The sequence below is a fragment of the Glycine max genome, chromosome 19 (assembly GCF_000004515.6).
Source record: "Glycine max cultivar Williams 82 chromosome 19, Glycine_max_v4.0, whole genome shotgun sequence".
Classification (NCBI taxonomy): domain Eukaryota; kingdom Viridiplantae; phylum Streptophyta; class Magnoliopsida; order Fabales; family Fabaceae; genus Glycine; species Glycine max.
The window spans coordinates 2,865,206-2,872,324 of NC_038255.2; positions in this window are offsets into that span (position 1 = coordinate 2,865,206).

Below are 7,119 nucleotides of genomic sequence, written 5' to 3' on the forward strand. Positions count from 1 at the left end.
GAACGATAAAAAAGTTTGATTAAGTTTCATCACATCTGTATTTTCAAATTCTAGTGCTGAAAAAATTATGAACGAAATGGAGATTGAATTAATATATGTTTGTTCGAAAATTCCATAGTTCATAATAAAAAATATTATAATGAAAATCCCTCTGAATGTATGCAACATAACCTTGACTATGTGGAGAGTATTAATTTTAGGATCAATTATTTTTTTTTATATATTATATATCAAACAATTGACTCACTTAATAGAAGATCTGAGTATTTTATAACACATATTAGGTAATTTTTGGATTTTTAATTTGTATAGTGTTGAAAGAGTTAGGTGATTCTCTAAAGTAAGAATTTAAAATTGTGTTTCAAACATCTTGAAACTTTTCTACAACATAATAATTCTTACGATTTTGATAGTGAAATTCTATTTGAAGAATTGTATTATTAGAGACGTTTTAAAAGTTGAATTAAAATCAAACTTTATGATAATTGTTTGAAAATATTTAATTATTTTTTCAATGCATGCACATCATGAAATAATATCAACTATCCCTATTAATTACTATTACATCTACTTGGGAGAAGTTTCACTAAATTAAAATTGTTAAAATCTTGTTTGCAATCTATTATGTCACAATGTAGATTAAAAAGTCTTACTTTTATTTTTATTGAAAATGATTTGTTTTCTTTTTATATAAAAAAACTTGATTTGAACTAGTTATTAATGATTTTGCACGAAAAAAATCCAAGAACATTATTCAAATTATTATAAGAACATCATTTTCTCAGTTAATTCTAGCATTCAAAATCTCAAGGCAACATCATTTTCTCATTTCTATTGTTTGGCAGAAAGTAGACCAAGACACATATACACAATCTCTTAACCTCTCAACTCCAACGAGCATATATAACACACGCATGCTATTTGGTGGGGGTCACCCTTGTCATATCCTGTTAACCGACATGGTTTAGTTACAATCCTTCTTTTGTTTGCATGATCAGATTCATTGTTATTAGTTGAAAGGTCAGGTTCATTGGTTGTAAGTAGGTATAACGGAAAATGAGCATTAGCCACTTGAATGGCTTGATACATGCGTTGATTTTTCCCAATTTATTGGGAATTTAGTTTGATATGTTTCCATTTTGCAACAACATACACACATATCCCTCTAGACTTTAACACACGGATTGCCAAAAAAATCATAATAGTTAATGCTAAAAAAAGCAAATTAAAACTTTCATACATGATTTCTGAAAATTTGTAACCAATATACTGTTAGTGTGATACGATTATAAGTTATTAGGTAATTTTCTTCATTAAATATCTGGTCGTGAATTTAATTCAGAAGTCCTTGTATAAAAAAATATGTATTAACTAATGTTAACTTGTTTTAATTTGAGAAATTAATCTTTAATTTTTAATTTAAAAAAGACCTTGTTAAAGCAAAACGATATAGTGATGATCTCTTGGGCGGCTTTAGCTATAATAATAAAGAAGTATCCGATGAATTTCAAATTGGAAATCAAGGACGTACAATACTTAGGTCCACCTTTGGTTAGAATCTAGTTTTCCCCAATAATGTACTATGAATGAACCTCGTTTCAAGAGGGACAAATTGTTGGGCCGTTCTGAGTTCTCATGATACTGCCAGATCACTAGCTAATTAATGAGTGAGTATTAGTAATGTGATAGTAGGACTTAAAAAAAAAAGAAAAAGAAAATTAATAATAGAATATATATATATATATATATATATATGCACGTCATTCATGCACATGATAATAAAAATAATGGGGGAAACTTTCACGCATATGACTTGTTAAAATCAGACTTTAAGCTCACTTATTTGAGTAAAATTAATCATAAAACTAAAGAAACCAATTAACCTGCAGCTGGAACCACGTAACAATAACAATCTAGAATCGGACTAATTAACATTAGACATACCTGCAAGCTGCAACTAGGATAGGACTATTGTCAATTTTGAACACTTTACAGTTGTGCATTTCTTAATGGACAAATATTTTGATCGCACTTCTTACGCTCATGTATTTGTGTGTGCAGGGAGAAGAGGGACAATTAGAGTGAAAAAAAAAAAAAGAGACCTTAGTTGTAATTTTTGTCCTCAAGTTTGATTTTGTTGCGAGTTTTGTCCTTACTTTTTTTCGTGAATTTTTCTCTCAAAGTTTAATAAAGATTCAAATTTTGGCTATCTTTCAATTGTTAAATTTAATGGTTTGATGACCATGGAAATATTGGGGCAAGAATGTAACATTGTGAAAATATATAAGGGCAAATTAAAATTCCTAACAAAGTCAAACTTTAGGGACAAAAATTTGTAACTGAGAAGAAAAAAAAATCATAGTTGTTTATTAATCAACACATAGTTTATATCTATACTAAGTCTTATAAATGAGATGTCTATGGAAAATGCTATTGTGTCCATGCTCCAGTTGTTGACATGTGTCCAATTTATTGGTTTTTTGGACATTTCTACATCACACTTCTAGGCATGTTGGTTGTTCCACGTATTACTACAGGTGTCTTCTTTTTCTTAAATTGTTTAAAGGTGTCATGTGTTGCTCCATTGTCGGTCCATTCTCCTTTCTTTCTTCTTCGTTGCATTTTGCTTTTTTTCTTCTTCGTTGCCTTTGTTTCTTCTTCATTTTGTTTTCTCCGTTTCTTTCCTTTTTTTTTTGTTGTTTTCCATCTCAGGTTTGGGTTTTGTTTTTTTTCTTTATGCTTAAATAGTTAAAGTTGCCATTTTTATTTTCAGCTATTATTCTCCGGTTTTGGTTTTTCCTATTGAGCTTTTGTTTCGTCGATTTTGGTTTTTGCTGTGGGGATTTTGTTTCATCGATGCATGCTGTGTTTGGCAAGGAATGTTGTTTGTTTTCGCTGTTTTGGTTTTGGCTCTTGAGCTTTTGTTCCGTGCATGCACTGTGTGTTTTGCACGGATTGTTGTTTCAATATGGATTTGGTATTTGACAGAGGCATGATGACGATGGGTCGAATGTTTCCTAATATCTATGCATGTTTAGTTGTTCCCTTTATTCCCCAATTCTGGCTTACTTGATGTCATTCGGTGTATGCTTTGGTTGTGTTATAGGCAGGGTCAAGGAGATCAGCGAATAGGTAAGTCTTTCAGAGGAGCATGAGCTGACCTATAATTGTTAATTTCATTTGGTGTATGTTTTGGTTGTTATTTAGGCAGGGTGAAGGGGATCACAAAAAGGGTCAAATGTATCAACAATGGTTGTTAATTTGTGAAGAAATCAACTCCTGCGAGAAATATCATAGGTGTAAAATCCAGCAGGAGGCATGCAAAGAAGCAATTAACAGGTAAACATAAATAAGATTATTACTTCACAAATGTTGTTTATATAAAAAATGATGTTTATCTCGCAAATGTTGAGCAGTACCTATGCATGTTGGCTTTGTTTCATGATTAATATTTGTCCTTTTGCATAGGGTGCGATATTGTTTTTTTTTGTACGTTGTTGATTGCTTATGGATGTTTATTTGTTGTCTTGAGTTGGTCCTAATTTAAGCGGTTCAGGACAATAAAAAAATCGGCAACCTGTTATTCTTTAGTAAATAATTTTGTTACCTCTGATGTCATACCATGTAGCTGATGGTTTTCTTGGTGACTGCCTCATCAAATATGGGTCACTAAAAGTTACTATTGTGGTGATGGCTCATGTGCTACGACCTGTTCGATTTGTTAGTTTCAACTTTTTTATGGATTGCCGATCATTCCCTTAACTACTCCAAAGCTTCTTTCTTTGTTTTTGCTTCATTTGCTTATTGTTGAGTGTTCGATGGTGCTTTACTTGCTTCGTTTCCTTGCTTTGTTTTTCATGCATGTATCTTGCGTTCCAGTTTAGCTTTCCTCCTACTGACACGTGCAATTTTGTGTTCTGCATATGAGGTTTTGCTTTTGTTGCCTTCCTGCTAAGTTTAGTTGCATATGCATGTTTTTTGGTGGAACTGTTTGTTTTTTGTCATCCAGGTAGTCCCTGAGGCTGTCTTTTGTCCTTTTGAGGTTGATGTATAATATGTTTTGCGCCTTATTCATTTTGTTATTAGTTTTATTTGATTGTTCCTAACATTTATTTATGCTTTCCAACTTATGTAGCTATTTCTGGCTGTTGTAGGATGGTATTCATCCTTAGTTAGCAATTCTTTCCTCACTTCTATGTTGGCTATTAATCAGTCGGTGGGATGGAAGTAACAATTACATCATACGTATATGGAAAAGGCTATTGTGCGCATGCTCCAGCTGTTGACATGTGTCCAATTTATTGGTTTTTTGGGCATTTCTACATCACACTTACAGGCCTGTTGGTTGTTATTGTTGAGTGTTTGATGGTGCTTTACTTGCTTCGTTTCTTTGCTTTGTTTTTCATGCAGGTATCTTCATTCCAGCACGTGCGGCTTTGTGTTCTGCATATGAGGTTTTGCTTTTGTTGCCTTCCTGCTAAGTTTAGTTGCATATGCATGCTTTTTAGTGGGATTGTTTTTTTTTTTTTTTTGTCGTCCAGGTAGTCCCTGAGGCTGTCTTTTGCCCTTTTGAGGTTGATGTCTAATATGTTTTGCGCCTTATTCATTTTGTTATCAGTTTTATTTGATTGTTCCTAACATTTATTTATGCTTTTCTTCTTCAACAGATATGACCTATGCAACTATTTTTGGCTGTTGTAGGATGGTATTCATGCTTAGTTAGCAATTCTTTCCTCGCTTGCAAGTTGACTATTAATTAGCCAATGGAATGGAGGCACCAATTAAATCAGAGGTATTTTACTTATCTTTTATGCATTTTTGGTCTAACTTTGGTGGAGCTATTTGCCAGGTTATTAATGTTGAGTGTTTGATGGTGCTTTACTTGCTTCGTTTCTTTGCTTTGTTTTCATGCAGGCAATTCTTTCCTCGCTTGCAAGTTGGCTATTAATCAGCCAGTGGAATGGAGGCACCAATTAAATCATAGGTATTTTGATAATCTTTTATGTATTTTTGGTTTGCCTTTGGTGGAGCTATTTGCCAGGTTATTAATGCTGAGTGTTCGATGGTGCTTTACTTGCTTCGTTTCTTTGCTTTGTTTTCCATGCAGGTATCTTGATTCCAGGACGTGCGACTTTGTGTTCTGCATACGAGGTTTTGCTTTTGTTGCCTTTCTGCTAGGTTTAGTTGCATATGCATGTTTTTTAGTGGAGTTGTTTTTTTTTTGTCATCCAGGTAGTTCCTGAGGCTATCTTTTGCCCTTTTGAGATTGATGTCTAATATGTTTTGCGCCTTATTCATTTTGTTATCAACTTTAATTGATTGTTCCTAACATTTGTTTATGTTTTTCTTCTTCAACAGATCTGACCTATGCAACTATTTCTGGCTGCTGTAGGATGGTATTCATGCTTAGTTAGCAATTCTTTCCTCGCTTCTAAGTTGACTATTAATCAACCGTTGGACTAGAAACACCAATTAAATTAGAGGTATTTTGCTCATCTTTTATGCATTTTTTGTCTGCCTTTGGTGGAGCTATCTGCCAGGTTATTAATGGCGTGCTTTGGCGAGTCTAACTCTCCTGATAGTTTAGATTGTTAACTTTTTGTTAGTTTACCATGTTATTAATCAAATATTTTATACCAACTCTGTTTTTCTAGGCTTTGTTGCATGCATTTTCTGCATTTTCATTTATTTAACTGTTGGTTTTTCCTGCCAATACAATCTTTTTTATACTTCTTTGTTGTTTTTGTTGTTTATCAAATTGATCTGATTCTTCTGTTTGGCCACATTAACTGGATTTCTTGGGTTAATCTGTTATTTATGTTTCATATTTGTTTTGTCCGAAGCAAAATCTAACCACAGGTGGTTGGCAGCTGGGATCTATTAGTGAATTCTATTAGTAGGGTTGTTCCAATTGCTGTCCATAACTATGGATGCTGTTTTTTAGCCGTATTGGTTCATTTTTCTCTTGCTGCATGGTCGTTGAATGTTGACTTCAGATTAGCTTGGTTTGCTTTTCATTGTTTTTGCTTTAAGTCATGTGGGAATTTTGCAGCATATCTTATTCTATTTGGATTCGTACGTATCGCATATGGTATACTTGATATGCATTTCCTTTGATGAGTTATTAGATTTCCTGTCTTCTCACATGGACAATTATATGTGGCATTGTCAAGGGTAAAATAAAAAAAAGGCCTTAAAGTTTTAATACATGACAAAGACAAAAAAAATTCAAATTCTACAACCAATGTTGTCTTCAAAGAGGTCTTTGCAAATCTTAAAAGGTTAATCCATTTCATATATATTCTCAATTATTAGTTTGTATGATATGATATTCGATAGTTGCTTATTCATTCTCTAACATGCAGTTAGATACAAAATTATAACAACCAACTTTCGACACATCAATTCCAGTATTGATTATCTCTTAACCAGGTGCAGCATATCATATATACTATTTTTATGTTATGTCTTTCTGCATAGACCATCACAATCCAATAAACAAATAACTGAAAATATTGTTGCCTTATGCTTGGTTGTCCTACATATAATAGGTTCATTTTTGGTGCAACCTTACAAAATAATCTAGCAAAAAAAGAGCTCAAGCCAGAAATTCAAGATATAGGCAGAAACATATTCTTTATTCATGTACTTGAATAAATATTTGATACAAGTGTTTTGGTTACACCATTCAATATTTAAATGTGCTTGGTGTTTTTTTTTATCAATTCTGAATCATAGAGTACAATATATGTGTTATCAATTATAATCCCTTTCTTGGTTATTGTCCCATCAACATTTCTTGACTTCTCATATTTGCTTTCTTCATACACGAACATGCAAGCCTCAAAATTCCACATGAATCATCAACCACATGATTTTGCACTAACAATAATATCTGTCTTCGAATTTGCATCAATATCACCTGCAATAACTGCACCGAATTTTGAAACCGTTGCCATCCTAAAACTCTTTGAATGAACATTAATAGAGGATGGAAATGTCTAAGGCAAATCCATTTTTCTGATATTTCATTGAATAATTGGCACTGTCCAACAATCCAGTACATATATATATATATATATATATATATATATATATATATATATATATATATATATA